This window comes from Gracilinanus agilis, chromosome 4 (assembly GCF_016433145.1).
Source record: "Gracilinanus agilis isolate LMUSP501 chromosome 4, AgileGrace, whole genome shotgun sequence".
NCBI classification, from domain to species: domain Eukaryota; kingdom Metazoa; phylum Chordata; class Mammalia; order Didelphimorphia; family Didelphidae; genus Gracilinanus; species Gracilinanus agilis.
In genome coordinates, this window is record NC_058133.1 from 519,368,336 (window position 1) to 519,384,976 (window position 16,641).

Consider the following 16,641-nt stretch of genomic DNA (forward strand, 5'->3'; position numbering starts at 1 on the left):
CCCAGGTGAATCATTCAGCTCGTCAGGGTCTCTGGCCGTTAGCTTCAGATGATCTCTAAGTCTACACCGGTCAAAGTTTACTCATCTGGAAGTTCCCCTTCGCAATGGAATGACAGGTTCAGTCCTTATTTGGTGGAATTTCCCCATTTATGCCATCGCTTAAACAAGTTATTCTTTGACTCCTCCGAGGCACCCCCTGGGGTAGGAACGGAGGAAGGGTGGTTAGCCACGTTCCCCACAGTGGCAGTAATGGGCTGGTCCTCATCCCCCGATGCTTTCTCACCTGGGGATCGAGGGCACACATTTCAAGGCGATCGGCTGGGGTCAAGGCTGCACCCTGTAACCACCACGGGCTGAGCAAAGTTAAGTGGCCCCTGGAGAAGGAACCCCGGACCTGGCCCTCATTAGCACTGGCCCAGCGTGGGCCTGCGCTGAGCATGACAAAGGTAAACAGGCCATAAATGAATAGCCTGGTGATGTGCTAAACTGTTTATTCCTGCTCATGATCCCCGGCCCATCGGGTCCCAGCCTGCACTCTGCGAGACCCCTGGAATAAAATCCACATTGGCCAACTTCCTCCTGCAGGCAGCGTTTCTTCTGACTTTGAGAAGGAACCAGGTTCAAATGGGCTCAATAAAAAATGCTTTTTATATTATACAGTTCGCAAATAAATCTTTTAATGTAATTGGAAGAATGCAGAAAATTGTAAAAGGGTTCTGGCAGCCCGACTGCTGATTGGCCAAGACTCCATAAACCAGGGTTTGATGTACTGTGATTTATAGGCAGGCAAAGCCCGTCTCTTCTGCGCCGAGATTGGCTGTTAATGTTGTAATGATGTTTAACTGCTGACAAATGAACTACAGGTGGGCCACTTTCTATATTAAGAAAAGCGTTTATTCAAGTGGAAAAGTCGGTCCCCTTTCTGGGTCCACTTGCCACCCCCTCCCGCCTCCTGCACCCTTGCTTTGGATTAAGCAGGTAGAAGCCCACTGAACTGACCGAGGATATCCAAAGGCTCCGGTTGGGTCGGAGTTGATGTGTGGCCAGCCCATACCGCAGATGGTAACCAGAGGAGCGAGGGAATGAGGACGTTTCCATATGGGATGTCAAGCTGCTTCTTTTTATTCTTGTCACTAATTATGGAATTTCTCATTAAAATAAGAAGCATGTCTGGTCCAAATTCTGGCATATGTTTCTATTTCTCTGAGCTGATGGAAACCTTATGGATGAACCACCGGACCCTTCGCCTTTCCTCTCTCCAAGGCCAGGGGCAGAGCCCAGCCCCAGAGCCCCGATCGGCCGTGCAAAGTCTGCTCCTCACCTGCCCCAATGGCGGGTCGTGTCTGAGTCGGGGCTCTCTGGGGCTGGAGCTGGAAACTGGCTTTGAACCTCCAGCAACATCCCCCATGGCTGCTGCTCTCCAGGGTTCCCTTTGGAGCTCTCGAGCTTCTCTCCTGGCCCCCGTCATCGGAGCACACCAGCACTGGTTATTTATAAACTCGCCTCGGATGCCAAAGCACCATGAACAATCCATTCCCTCCAGTTTACAGGAACATTCAAAGTGCTCCGAAACATATTTCCAACATAACTCATCACTTTGAAGACGGGTCCAAACTTTTGTTCGCATTTATCGACAGGAAGTTGTTTCTGGGCGCTGCCCTCAGAAGGGGGGCCCTTGCCAAGCGCCCCAGTGCCTTCTCACATGGGTGCTGCAGTTGGGGCCATAAATTGGGCTCCCTCTTCCTCCTCTTTCCTCGGCTTGTTGCCTGGGGGTAGGGGCACATTTTTGTCTCATTGCAAGATTTCTTTCCTTTGGATTCCTTTTTAAGAGGGAAAACCACTTACTGGAATTGGAAAGGATCCCCTTCTCCTCTCACATCTGTCAAGGCCCCATAAAGAGCATCCCTCCAAACTTCCTCTGGCCTCGCCTGAGCCGCCCAGGTTGTGCCCGGCCCAGAGCACCTACCTGATTTGGGACAAATGGCTTGGATGGAGAGAGGAGACGCCTCCCATTCTGCCCCCTTGTTTCCCCTTAAGCAGCCCCCAACCTACTGAAGGGGCCTCGCCATCTTGTAACCATTAACCCGGCCCTTCGCTTCAAGTGGCTCCCCTGCACTCTAATTTCCATACAATTTAGTCAATGATATTTCAGACTCTCAAGACCGTCACATCACTATCCTGCTATTACTTCTAGGATATGACCTCAGCGGGCATTTAGTGCCTTCACAGTGTGGCTTCCCCTCGCCTTCTTTACATTCCAGCCCCAAAGATCTATTCACTATTATTTCCCACCAAAACGTTCCGTCTCCTACCTGGGTATTTTGCCCGGGCTCTCTGCCATGCCTGGCACACTCTTCTTCCCAGCTCTGCCTTCTCAATTCTCTATCTCGATTCAAAGCTTAGCAAGTGGTACCCCAAAGTCTCTCTTGACTCCCCGTGGCCACCACTGCTGGCTCTTGACCTCATGTGCCACCCTCAGTCCCTTTATTTAAAAAAAAATTTTTAAACCCTTAACTTCTGTGTATTGGCTCCAAGGCAGAAGAGTGGTAAGGCTGGGCCATGGGGGTCAAGTGACTTGCCCAGGGTCACACAGCTGGGAAGTGTCAGAGGCCAGATTTGAACCTAGGACCTCCCGTCTCTAGGCCTGACTCTCCATCCACTGAGCTACCCAGCTGCCCCCCCCCCCCCTTCTCAGTCCCTTTAGATTGGCTTTCGTTCCATTTTACATGTACTGACCTGTGGAGGTATTGCTTCTCTCCAGTAAAATGTAGCCTTCAAGTAAAGAGGGAATTCGAGATCCAGACACCCAAGGAAGACAGCTCTTACCCATGAGAAGCAGCCATTCGCTGAGCTCGACTGTCTGCTCGAGCTGTTTCATTTATAGTTGAGGAAACAGACATCAAGAATGGTGAAGAAATAGAATTCGAACTCGTCACCTCCTAACAGATATAGAACTCTTCCCGGGGTACCATTGGTAGATTGCCTTGAATCCCAAATGGGGAGACCAGGAGGGCGAAGAGGCTAGAAATGATACCAATACGAACACTGAAGAAATTGGGGAGATTTAGCCTATAGTGGAGTCGGGGAGAGGAGGCACCTCTATGTGTGAGGAACACGTGTAATCAGGGAACGAGTATGGAGGGGCACCTGTTAGGAACCTCTCTGGTCAGAACATACATGTGGCAGGCACACAGACGGTGTGGCACCCTGATTCAGGAGCACCTTAAGTCACCAGCGATTTGAGACAGGAGCAGTCACAATGGGCATTTTTTGCTTTAAGTCACCAGCAGATACTTGAATCTCGAGCTTCGGCCACCCTCTGCTAGGCAGCCTGGCCAACATCGGGGTTCACAAGCTACACGAGGCTGTCTCGGTTCGGTTAGCTCAGCATTTAGCTGGCCGTGCGAGTGTCTGTATTGAATGGCTTTGGCTTTCTTCTTCATTTTGGTCCTTAGTTTCAGTTTGGGGGCGCGTGCCCTGGTGCTTCCCACGGCTGTGCTGAAAGGCCCCAAAATGATCTGACCCAAAGGGAAGACCATTTCACGCCCATGTTGGCCATCACTCCCCTCCTTATTCTCTGGGCTCCAAGGAAGGAACATTGCTTTCGGGGGACTCAGGAAGTCTCCCCAAAAGGCTTTTCCAGCCCAATGCAGATGTTTCCTTCCCCTCTGGGTCGCCCGACACCTCCAGGGAGTCCCAGCCCTCTAGGGGAGCAGGCGAAGCCCAAGTTTCCTGCAGCTGCCCGGGCACTTTCTGCTCTCTCCTTCACCTGCCCATTTCCCCTAAAACAGTCCAGGGATAGTCGGTCCCTTGTTCACTCCAGCCCGAGGGCTGTCCCAGCTGCGAGGTTCTTGGACATATAAAACAAAAAAGTCGTGTGGTCTTGGGGGGCTGGAACGATGAAGTGTATTTCCATTCATTTAAATGGGGTCATTCAATTTGACACACGAGCAAATTGAGTTACAAGCTTGGCCACGGGACGAATTAAACTCATGTGTCAAGGGGCCGCCAATCTGAAAACTGGGTGGCTGAATCCCTCCTCTGAAACTGGAGAGCTGCTGATGTCCCCAGAGATGTCGCTGGGCTACTCCGTGCCAGACATTGCATTTCTAAGCTCGGGATCCCAGCACCTCTGCAGATATACACCCGTTTGCCTCAGTTTCCTCATCTGTAAAATGAACTGAAGAAGGAAATGGCCAACCACTCTGGTATCTTTACCAAAAAAGCCCTAAATAGTCTCAAAGAGTCCCACCCCATCCCCCCATGCACTAGCTATGTGACTCTGGGCAAGTCCCAAAATCTTGAGCTGCTTCAATTTCCCACTCTGTAAAATGGCTATAATCATAGCACTTACCTCCTAGGGTTGTTATAAGGATCAGGTCTCTGCAAAGCGCTCTGCAAACCTTAAAGTACTCCAGAAAGAGCAGTTCTGATGATGATCAGCTAAGCTCAGAGATGAGCACATTCATCATCTGCGCCCAGCTTCATCAGAGCTGTCCTTTCCTGAATCTCTTGAAAACACGTACACTTTGTATTGGAATTTGGTGCTTAAAAGCAGAATTGGGCGGCTCCCGAGCAAACTTGGGTGGACCAAATTGAGACAAATATAAGGGAATTTTCCACTCTTGCTTTACGAGTCATTTCCTAACGAGCCCAAGTCATTCCTTCAGGTCCCTTCCTTCCCAAAGGCCTTTCTATCTGGCTTGTACATCTGGGTTCACATCATTTTCCCTCAGTGGAAAAATCAGCTTCTTACGGGAAGGTATCGCTTGGCTGTTGCCTTCACAGTGCCACTGTGTTATCAGTGCTTAATAAATGTTAATTGGTTGCTGAGTTTGTACTGAGATATTGACTCAAACCTGCTATGGTAGTGACCTAGGTCCAACTGACATCCAGATTATCCCCTCCTTTTACAGATGAGGAAACTGAGGCCAAAGGGTAACTTGCCCAGGGTCACCCAGGTGGGCATTAAATAGTAGAGTCAGGATTCAATCCAAGGTCTTTGGACTCCAAATTCAGGCCTCTGGAACCATGAGGAAGTGCAAGAGATCCTTGAGGGCTGTGAGGATTTCCAGCTCAGGACTGTTTCTTTCAGAAGGGGGTCCATCTGGATTCCCTTCAGGCAAAGGATGTGACCCAGAAAACTCAACCTCCTTCAGATCAAAGAACTCTCCCCCAGCTTAGTGTGCAGATGGTAAGTGTTGGCAGTCTGCCAGGAACACAGCCCAGCACAGTACCGTATCCTGGGCCAGACTTGGGCGGGATTTTCCCGTCTTATCTCCAGAAAGGATCATCCGCTAATCCACCAGGACCCAAAGGATATGTGTTTGTACATCTCTGGAAGACCAGCGGGACACTGGGAAGCCCCAGTGGCATCACAGTGTGCCAGTGATGCCAGGCAGGATCTGTAACACGCAGGCAATGCTCCCCAGTGACCAGAGGGCAACCCCCCTTCCCCATGCCTGGAGATCAAATTCCGGGCCAATGAAAGCCATCCTCTCTCCCCTCCCTGTAGCTGGCTGAGTACCGTTAGGAGACAATAACATTTATTAAGTATTTACTGTATGCCAGGCACCGTGTTGAGCACCAGGCAAAGAAAGGCAAAAGGCAGTGTCTGCCCATAAGAAGCCCCCAGACTACAAAGAGAGAGGACACAGGAGATCACCAGAGCATCAGCTGTGAGCAACCTTAGAGAGAATGCACGGCCACTGGTTCACTTTACAGAGAAAGAAACCGAGGCAACGAGACAAAGAACAACTTGTCCAGGATCACCCAGCTAGAAAGTGGACAGGCTGGGAGCCCAGAAGGCCTAAATCCAGAGTTCTCTCTCTCTGGAGACCACCAAGGCCAGCCCCTTTGGACCTGCATCGTGGATCAATGAACAGGCCCAACCACACTGCAGAATGGATTTGGACTCCCACTCGACCTTTACCAGGATGAGTCCAAGCCAGGCCAGGATCACTCCCTTCTCCCCCCAAAAGGCACTCAGCTTGCCACAGGACTCCCAGAGGGGCCTCCTTCCCCATTGCATCTTGGGGCAAAAGCTGGAAGAAGTTCAACAGGAAAGAACAGCCTCCACCCTTGCTGCAGAGGTGGCAGGAGTGATCAGAAAGAGGTCTGCCCAGGCATTTGCCCTGGATCACCCCAGGCCTTCTCCATCAGAGCCCGACAGTTCTCAGGGAAGACTTTACAACCCGTGGTTGGGCTTTCCTCATCTTCCCGCTCTGGTCCGTTGTGTGGTGGGTACAAGAGAGCCAGAGTGCTGAAGTGGAGAGCGTTCTGGCCTGGGATTCCAAAATCCTCTCCTATTCCTATTCCTCTCCTTCTTGCTAGCTCGGTGACCTTGGGCAAGTCACTGGACCTCTGGGATACTCAGTGGCGCCAAGCATGAATTGTAGAAAATGATGCCTGTAGTTGCTAACTCAGAGCTGCTGAGAGAAAATCAGACATACGTGCAGTGCTTTGTAAGGCTTCCGATGGAGCAATAACGGCGATTAATAATATGAATGATAACCACCACAATCCTGCTGGCACGACGACAGCCAGGCAGCACGCTCTGCTCCCGGGCATCACTCCCACCACTTCCCCTGCGTGTGTCCCGCTTGGTCCACAAGCATTTCCGAAGCATGCCCTGTGTGCCGGGTACCGTAGTAGCCACAGATGGGACCATCGATCCCTCCTGTGCCCGGGAGTTTACCGTCTAACGGGGGAAACAAAAAGGAAATCTCTAAGAATCTCCACCGAGAGCATGCAGGGAATGGCGCCCTACAGCGAGCCCCTCCGTCCTGGGTTCACCCCGTCTCCAAAATGAGCCGCTCTGTTTCCATTTGAAGGCCGTCCCTCCAATGCACCGAACATCCATCCTTCTCTGCACCCGAGCACAGGTGCTGCCCCCAAGCCTCCCATGAGCTCCCCAAATAGGCTGGGGCCGATCCCCGAGTTCCTCTTTCCACCCCTTCCCTTCCCAAGAGCATGCGGTACCCTCCCGCCCGTCCCCTGCCTCGCTCTCCCCATTCCCGCGCTCTCAGCATCCAGGAGATTTTCCCGCAGACCCCAGACGTTGGACAGCAACCTTCCTTTCAGACGCTGCTGCCCCTCTCCAGGCGACGGAAGCTTTTGGGGTTGTCGCAGCTCGATGCTAACTCGGGCTGAGCCTGCCGCCGCCTTTTCACAGGCCTCCTTCCTCCTGCCCTGGTGGTGTTGGGTCCGCAGTCCAGCCTGTCTGTTCGGGGCCGAGCGCTCCGGGAAGGGAAGTCTGGGAAATCTCGTGCCCGCTCTCCATGGATTTCCTGTTCCGCTGCTCTCCCCCCTGTGCCACCGCATGCACCAAAGGGCCCGCTATTTCCAGAGAGGTCTCCGAACCAGCGAAGTGTCGGGGAGGTTGACTTGGAAAGATCCCCCCATTGCAGATAGGAATGACGTGGAAATGGGTCTAGAACGACGACGCGTGGATAGCCCAGCGGAACTGCTCATCCGCTCTGCGATGGGCAGAACGTGAATCGTGGAACCACGGAAAACTCTGCTTAATTAATTAATTGGAAAAAAAAGAAACAGGGAAGTGGTTAAGCCCGGCCTCACGAAGACTCCACTGCCCCAAAGCATTGCCCCCACCTCCCAGCGGGAGGCGAGGCCCCTCAATAGTCAAGGGGTAGACGTGGTTCCCCAACCAAGGATGCCTAGCATGCTTATGGGCTACCCAACACTTCAGACCCTGCCTGAGCGGCCTTCTCTCCTCCGGGATGTCCCAGGAAAAGGCTAATAGGAGGAAGACCCTAAGCAGCAGCACGATGGACCAGACCTCAGGGAGTACTGAGTTCAACTCCTACCATTTCACAGATGAGGAAATTGGGGCGCAGCCCTATGGAAGAAGTGGCTCAGGGTTTCCAGCTGGCTCTGAAGCGGAGTGGGAACTCCAAGGCAGAGCTCTTTCCTGGATGCTGCCCAGCCTGGATTCAGTGATTCTCAGGGCTTCGGTCTGGCTGGAAGAAGGTGGGAAGGGCAGCATCCTCTGGCTGGAGCGTGCAGTATATCACTTAAAAGCAGATCCAGCCACCTGTTTCCACTTAAGTTTAGAGACGCTTGAAAGGTATCAGGGAAAGTTCAGCGTTTGAACATGAAAGCGCATGAAAGCGGCAGGGCACGAAGGTCGGGGCTGGCCAGGTGGGTTGGAGATGAGGAACAGAGGCAGGGAGCCTTTGTGAAAACTCAAAGGAAGAGGCATTTGGGTATGGAATGTGCTTCTTTTTTCTCTTCCTCTTGGCAAACACTTTCCAATAAGGGCAGTTTCTTTCCTGTCTCACTTTGACCTGTGGGCTTGTTGAAAAGACCAGAGTCTCGACTGTCATAAGCAGTGAGAGGCTCTCTGAGATCTTCACGTGTCCTCAGTCTGGGGCCCTGCTTGTGACTTGGGCCGGGGGATGAGGGAAAAGGCAGCGGCCATGGTCTAGTGAGTTCACAGAATCCTCAGTTTAGAACTGGAAGGGAAGCCAAAGGCCAACCAGTCGGAGCCCTCATTTTGTAGAGGAGGGAAACCAAGGCCAAGAGAGGGGAAGTGACTCATTTAAGACAGTGGGTGACAGGACAGGCTTTAAGCTCGGATCCTCTTACTAAATCTCCTAGTCATCCCACTCTACCACCAGCTGCTTCTTGATTTTTGTAAATATTCGCAGGGTCTGTAGGAAATGCCCAGCACTAAGCTAGGTACTATGAGGGACACAGAGATGTACTAAATACTTTTTAGAAAATCAGACATTTTAATCAGTGGTGCCAGTGGTGCCAAGGAAGTCAGAGGTGGCACCAGTTTGGGAGGAAGAGCTGACAAGTGGCAAAGTAGTTGACAGATAAAGAAAGATATTGGCAAGCCAGGTCTGCTCAAGAGAGATGAGATCAAACTGAATTAGAATAGATACAATTGGTTATTCTCAGGTTCAAAAAGTCCACTTCACAAGTCAAGAGAGGTATAACTTCATAATAGTTTTTGTTAAAAAAAAATGATCTGGGGGTTTTAGTGGACTACAAGTAGAAAATGAGCCAGCAGTATGATTTTATAGACCATGTCACTAGGGGGCCTCTCCCCAAAACTAATCTCAGAGGACACTGAAGGGTCATGTCTCTGTTGGACTCTATCCTAGTGAGTCCATTCACTGAAGTATTATATTCTGTCAATCGGTCTATAGACACTTATTAATCAGTCACAAAAGAAATACTTCTCTCTCTCTCTCTCTCTCTCTCTCTCTCTCTCTCTCTCTCTCTCTCTCTCTCTCTCTCTCTCTCTCTCTCTCTCTCTCCCTCAAGTTCAGACTAGTAGACTGGGGATTCTTCAGTGCAAAAAAATGGGTTTCCCATTAGACTAAGGATTTTTGGAGGAAGGGGTCTTTTCTCAGACTGGAGGGGATGCTGGAGGGCAGAGACTGTCCCCTCAGACTGGGTGGTGATTGTGGAGAGAGAATTGACTTCATTCTAGGTCAAAGCTTCTCTTTCCCTCTCCCTTCTCCTTCTCCCCTCTGTACCCCAAAGTCTACATGGTCTGGATTAAGGCATGGTCCTACATGAAGACAAGCTTACAGATGAGATTAATGACCTTCAGATGGCCCACCCTTATGTAGGGTTGTAGCAATCCAGGTATACATTAATTGTGATATTATTTTAAGAAGTACTCAAAAACTTAACTCTTATACTGCTAATGATTGATCTCTGCAATCCTGAGTCAAATTGAATGTTGACCTTGCCAAATCCCCAGCCCTTCCCTAAGGCCACACCCCAGAAGAGAGTCAGTTATCTCAGTCTCCTGACTTTTCCTTCTATGATCAGTTAACATAGGTATCAAACATCAGTAGATGCCGTAGGCCATATCCACCCTGGATACTGATCTTAACTCTACCTATTGTTTCAGGTTTTGGTAGTTTGCATTTTATGATGATGACCTCATAATGTTAATGTATCAGGCCACTGGCCTCTCCCCTTCCCCCCATACTGTTGTAACCCCAATAAAAGTGACAAGACATCAGTTGGCAAGAGAGCTCTTGACCATCAGAGCTCCTAACCATGAAGCTCTTGACCATCAGAGCTTATTCGCTGTCTGTCTACCTTATGCCAAAACTTTCCATGTCTGCGTATCTTTATTCTCGCCTTATGTTCTCTTTCCATTAATCCTTAACCCGTAACCCATTTTCACTCAGTCCTTGGTTCCCCTTTCTGAGTGTCCAACCCACTAGGAATCTTCGTGGAGTCGGTGGACGGCTTCAAGGGTATACAGTAAGGTGTTCAGGGAAGACTAGGACCTCTGGTGGAGGGGTTTGCTGAGCCCTTTCTAAGGCTGCTTTCCTACCCAGATTTCACCTGTAGGGCCAAGAAGCTGGAGCATGCAAAGTGGTCGCATCCTGGTAAACCATCTTGGCAGGTGGACGTCCAGGTTGAGGGTAGCTGCCAGACCCCAGACTCATCTTTGAGTGTCTACCCCAGGCATGTGAAGACTGTCCTAGTGTTCCAACAACCAAGAAGGCGGTGGAAGGCGATGCTGTGGAGTGTATTGAGTTTGGGCAGACCCTGAAGAAGCCAAGGTCATCCACTGTTTCCTGAGCCATCATCAGTGGTTTTTATTTGCCTTTGTGAATCTTAAAGAGAGACCGAGGCTGAGAACTTTGTGCAATTTCATCTCACTTCGATCCAATGTACGCATGAGGCAAAAGCCAGCACCAACCATGGGTCAGGCACTGTGCTAAGCACTAGGGTCATCCCCAAAAGTACTTTGCTCTGAGTACCATCTTTTAAGAAGTCTCTTGATAGATGAACTTGGATCCAGAATTGGGGAGACCAAGAGGGTGAAGAAGCTAGAAATGATGTCAATGTGAATGTTGAAGAAACTGGAGAGATTTCACCTATAGCAGAGTTGGGGAGGGGAGGCACATATATGTGTAAAGAACTTGTGTAATCAGGAAACCAGTATAAAGAGGCACATGTCAGGAACCTCTATGGCCAGAACATACATGTGGCAGGCACACATATCTGAAAACTATGTGGCCGGGGGCACATGTATGGGTCAAATCACTCTTCTGAAACTGGAGAGCCGCTGATGTCCCCAGAGATATCACTGGGCTACTCTGCGTAAGGCATTGCATTTCTGAGGTAGGGATCACAGTACCTCTGTTGGGCATCTCTTCTGGTCTTATGGCCAATAAGCTGTTCCCTGTGACAATCTGCTGGATTTCTTCTCTCTAACCACCAGGAGTAGTAGCTATCTCTACTATTGTAGGCGATGGTGTGGTGGTGAGCAGTTCTTGCTGGCAGAAATGGATACATCCTGGATGAGGGCTATGAGCCACCACATCCACTCTGGTATAGCCCAAAACAAAAGAAAACAAAACAACTCTTAGTAGAATGACCCAGACTGAAATGACATATACTTTGTCTTTCTGTCCATTCCTTGTTGGGGCAGGGAGGGGGCACAGTGGATAGAAAGCTGAGCCTAGAATGAGGAATACTCATCTTCCTGAGTTTTAATTCTGTCCTTAGACACTTACTAGCTGTGTGTCTTTGGGCAAGTCACTATTTGCCTCAGTTTCCTCATCTGTAAAATGAGCTGAAGGAGGGAATAGTTAACCATCGCAGTATTTTTCCAAGAAAATCCCAAATGAGGCCATAAAGAAGTGGACATGACTGAACAAGAACTAAGCTCCTTGTCAATAGGAATTGTCCCATTCATTGACTTTATATCTCCTGTGCCTTGGACAGTGCCTGGCACAGGTGCCAGTTTTAAATCGATTTTATTCTCTAGGACAAGAATTGCATTTTCACTTGTTTATAGTACTGACAAAGGGCAACGTTGTTCATTTCTCTCTCTGCACACATTCAGGTATTCAGAATGCCCAGATTTACACAGTAGCCTAAATATTACTTTTTAAACTGCTACTGCATTGGCTACAAATTCAAATGCTTCAATTTTTGGAAAACCATGTGGAATGCTCTTCTCGTATGTTCAGTTGAACTCTTTAATGGAAAGTCTACAAGAAGCACCTCCAGATGGGGCTGCTGCACTCCCTGGGAACTCACCAGGCATGTCCCTGCACTCTGGTATAGCTTGGTGGTGATGGGGTCAAAGATCTTCTCCAATTCTTTCTCGTTGATGATCAGCTTCTTCCTTTTCAGCAGCCCAGTTCTTATCAAGCCAGTTTATTATTTCATTGCATTTGTCAAGGACCTTCTGTTGTCTTCATCACCAATTTTGCCTTGCAGTTTCTTATCCTCAACAGTTGCCTTCCTGTTGAAAGTGTAAGACTCATGAGAATTCTTGGAAGCCACCTTGTCTCTCTGCTTCTAGTCTTCAGCCTTGTTCTTCTCAGCCTCCTGGACTACGCACTCAATATCTTCTTTGTTCAGACCACCTTTGTCGTTGGTGATGGTCATCTTGTTCTCCTTGCCTGTGCTCTTATCCACAGCAGAGACGTTGAGGATGCTATTTGCATCAATGTCAAAGGCAACTTCAATCTGAGGGATGCATCTCGAGGCAGGGGGGGAGGGATTTCTGTGAGCTCAAATTTGCCAAGCAGGTTGTGATCCTTTGGCATTGCTCTCTCACCTTCATACACCCGAATAAGCACCAAGCTGGTTGTCAGAGTAGGTGTTAAAGGTCTGAGTCTGCTTGGTGGGAATGGTGGAACCGTCATAACTCCACAGGCAGCTTCAATTCCAAGGGAAAGAGGAGGGACATCCAGCAGCAGCAAGTTCTATTTATTACCAGATTTTTCTCCAGCCAAGATGGCAGCCTGGACAACTGCACTATAGGCAACAGCTTCATCCGGATTGATACTCTCGTTGAGCTCCTTTCCATTGAAAAAGTCTTGAAGAAGCTTCTAGATTTGGGGAATACAAGTGGAACCACCCACCAAGACAACATCATGAATCTGTGATTTATCTAGCTTGGTATCTCTTAGGGCCTTTTCCACAAGGTCCAGTGTGCCATGGAAGAGGTCAGCATTCAGCCCTTGAAAATGGGCCTATGTGATGGAGGTATTGAAGTTGGTACCTTCATAGAGGGAATCATCTGAATACTGGCCTGGGTTCTGGAAGAGAGGGTTCCCTTTGCATGTTCACAAGCAGCGGGTAGAGAGCAGACAGTACACAGTCCTCTTTTTCTCACTGATATCCTTTGTGTGCTTTCACTTGAACTCAGCAATGAAATGGCTGACTCTGTAGTTGTCAAAGTCCCCCCACCCAATGGGGCATCCCCAGCTGTGGACTTGACTGCAAAATATCATCTTCAGTGGTAAGGAGGGAGACATCGAAACTACCACCTCCAAGGTCAAAGATAACACATTTTTCTTGGCACCAAATTTTTTGTTCAAGCCATGGCAAGAGCAGCAGCAGCTGGCTCATTGATGATTTGGAGCACATTGAGACCAGTGATGGTTCCAGCATCTTTGGTGGCCTGACATTGGGAATCATTGAAGTAGGCTGGTACTGGGATGGCAGTATTTGTGATAGTCTTCCCAAGTTAAGTTTCAGCAATTTCTTCCATCTTGGTCAAGACTTTGGATACTTCTGCATAGAAACTTTTGGTCTCCCCTTTGTACTCCACTTGGACTTTAGGCCTGCCTGGTTCATTCACCACCGTGAAAGGCCAATGTTTCATGTCTGACTGTATAACTGCATCATCAAATCTGTGACCAATCAGATGTTTGGCATCAAAGATTGTGTTGGTGGAGTTCATTGCAACTTGAATCTTTGCAGCATCACTGATTAAATGTTCTGTTTCGATGAAGGCACTGTAGATCGGGGTGGTCCTGTTTCCTCGGCCATTTCCCATGACTTCCACTTTCCCATGTTGGAAGACTCCCACACAAGTGTAAGTGCCCAAGATCAATGCCAACTGCACTTCCCTTCAACATGTTTACTGGGGCATCAGAGGTCATAGATGAGTGCTGTGGAGAACTGTGAGGCTTCACAAGACTGTTGAAGTGACCTTCTCAAGGCCAACAGAAACATCATCAGAGCCAGACCCCAAACCTAAACTTTCTAAAGAACTCCTTCTACTTCCTTGTGAAACAGGTAGTTTATGACATCATGGATAAGGGTGTCACTATTCAGCTGACCTATGGGACTACCAGTCTTTTCTGCTTCAGCCCATGGGAGATACATGAGAGAGACTCAGAGTCAATGTCTGAATAGATGAACTAATAAATGCCATTGCATTCCTTTCTTATCAGAGAGAAGAACAATAATCAAATGCATTTTGATTCAGGATATTGCATTGGTAAAGCTCAAGAGTCCTGCACACACCTTTGAAATAATAAGAATTCACATAGAATCATGGAAGAAGCTATTAAACCCAATGTGAAGTAAGACTATCAGTAGCCCTGTTTGAATTCAGGCTACTAACCACAGTTCTGAGAAACACAAACCCTCAGGGACCTTTTTGCTTGTTGTTCAGTTGATTTAATTGTGTCTGACTCTTCGTGACCCCCTTTTGGGGTTTTCCTTTCAGACACTGAGTGGTCTTCCTCTTCCTTCTCCAGCTCATTTTACAGATGAGGAACTGAGTCAAACAGGGTTCACTGACTTGTCCAGGCTCACATCGCTACTAAATGTTGAAGGCCAGATATAAACTCAGGTCTTCCTGACTTCAGTCCCAGTGCCATATCCAGTGTGCTACTGGTTGCTCTTATATTGTCATGGGTTTTTTCTAGTCAAGGTACCGAAGTGGTTTTCCATATCCTTCTTCAACAGATGAAGGCAAACAGAGGTTACATAGATAGTAAATTTTTGGTACTAGATTTGAACTTGGGAAGATCTTCCTGACCTCAGGTCTGCTGCTCGATTCACTGAACCATTTAGCTGCCCCTCAGGGATCTTGACAAAACTAAAAAATCACTAGAGAAAAACAAGCAAACTCATAAGCAACCAATCAATCAATCATAGAACCAAACATAAGAATTCATATCTATCCTTCCAGTTCACATGGAATTCCTCCAGTTTATTATTCCTTTTATCACAATAATATTCCACCACCAACAGATACTACAATTTGTCCAGCCATTTCCCAATTGATGGACAACCCCTCATTTTCCAATTTTTTTTGCCACCACAAAGAGCGTGGATATGAATATATTTTTGTACAAGTCTTTTTCCTTGTTATCTCTTTGGGGCACAAACCCAGCAGTGGTATGGCTGGATCAAAGGGTAGGCATTCTTTGAAAGTCCTTTGCCCATAGTTCCAAATTGCCTTCCAGAATGGCTGGACCAACTCACAACTCCACCAGCAGTGTATTAGTGTCCCAATTTTGCCACATTCCCTCCAACATTGATTATTTTCCTTTGCTGCCATATTTGTCAGTCTACTAGGTGTGAGGTGGTACTTCAGTGTTGTCTTGATCTGCATTCCTCTAATCAGGAGGGATTTAGAACACTTTTTCATGTGCTTATTGATAATTTTGATTTCAGCATGTGAAAACTGCCTTTGACCATTTGTTAATTGGGGAATGACTTTTTTTTTTTGCAAATTTGACTTAGTTCCTTATATATTTGGGAAATTAAAATTTTGTCAGAGAGTTTTGTTATAAAAATATTTTCCCAGTTTGTTGCCTTCCTTCTAATTTTGGTTGCATTGGTTTTGTTAAGACAAACACTTATTAATTCCCTGAATGACCTAGATTTCAGGGACACAAAACTAAAAATAGGGTCTATCTTCAAGAGCTTATATTCTATCAGTGTTATTCCTGAGGGCTAATGATGTGGGGAAGCAATGCCATCCCTTCCGACCATGGTCCAAATAGTGGTAAGCTACATTTGAGAACTCACCAGAAAGCTCCACCAGTGTTGGCTGCCCTTACTAGTTTAAGAGTTAGAATTGGTTTGACTAAATATAAGAATTAAAATAAGTGAATTGTAGTCAGCTTTTAAAAATAATTAACCCTTAAGTCAAAATAGCTCTTAGTAGCTTTTAAAAATTTAATATAATGTAAATATAGTAAAAGAAGAGAAATGTAGGAAAGAAGTAGAAAATACTGCCTAGCTAGATAATTACTGTCTAAAGAAGTCCAGCTGACCACCTAGCAAGAGCTTCGTCAAGTCCCGATCTCCACTTGGTGTTTTCAGCTTTCAATGTAAGCCTTTTCCTTCAGCTCCAGTCGCTCACCCAGCAAGCCTCTCCAGCGCAGCAATCTCCCACCCAGAATGAACTCATGAGAAAGGTCTCTCTCAAAAAGACCAGGGATCCATCCACAAGAAAATTCTTTCCCAAAAGACCAGGAATGAATCCTCCTCCAGGAGAGTCTCATCACTGAAGAGCCAAGCAATGAATGCATCAATCTTCTTGGTCTCACCTTTTATAGTCCTTTCTCCATGTCACTGGCCACATGGGAGCAGGAAACCCTGGTCATAGTTCCAAGGAGGAAAAGAGTGCTTGGGTAATATAAGGAATCCCAAAGACAATGACTTTCAAGCAATTCACTGTCTCATTAAAAATGAAGAACTACTTTTTTTTTCCCATGGTAAACCAAGCTAACATTAGTGTCACAGACCAGAACACAGATCAGGAAGAGTATTAAACATACCCTTCCTTTCAAATGTAACCACTTTGGAAAAACTGAAAATAAATAAATCTCTAGTGTCAGCTCTGAAGGCAGCTGCACAAATAACTTGAAGCTT

General features: G+C 47.7%; 1 pseudogene; it reads right to left on the bottom strand.

Moving 5' to 3' along the window:
• Positions 1–11,974: 11,974 nt before the first annotated feature.
• LOC123247633 lies at positions 11,975–13,883 on the bottom strand (annotated as a pseudogene).
• Between the last annotated feature and the right edge of the window lie 2,758 nt (positions 13,884–16,641).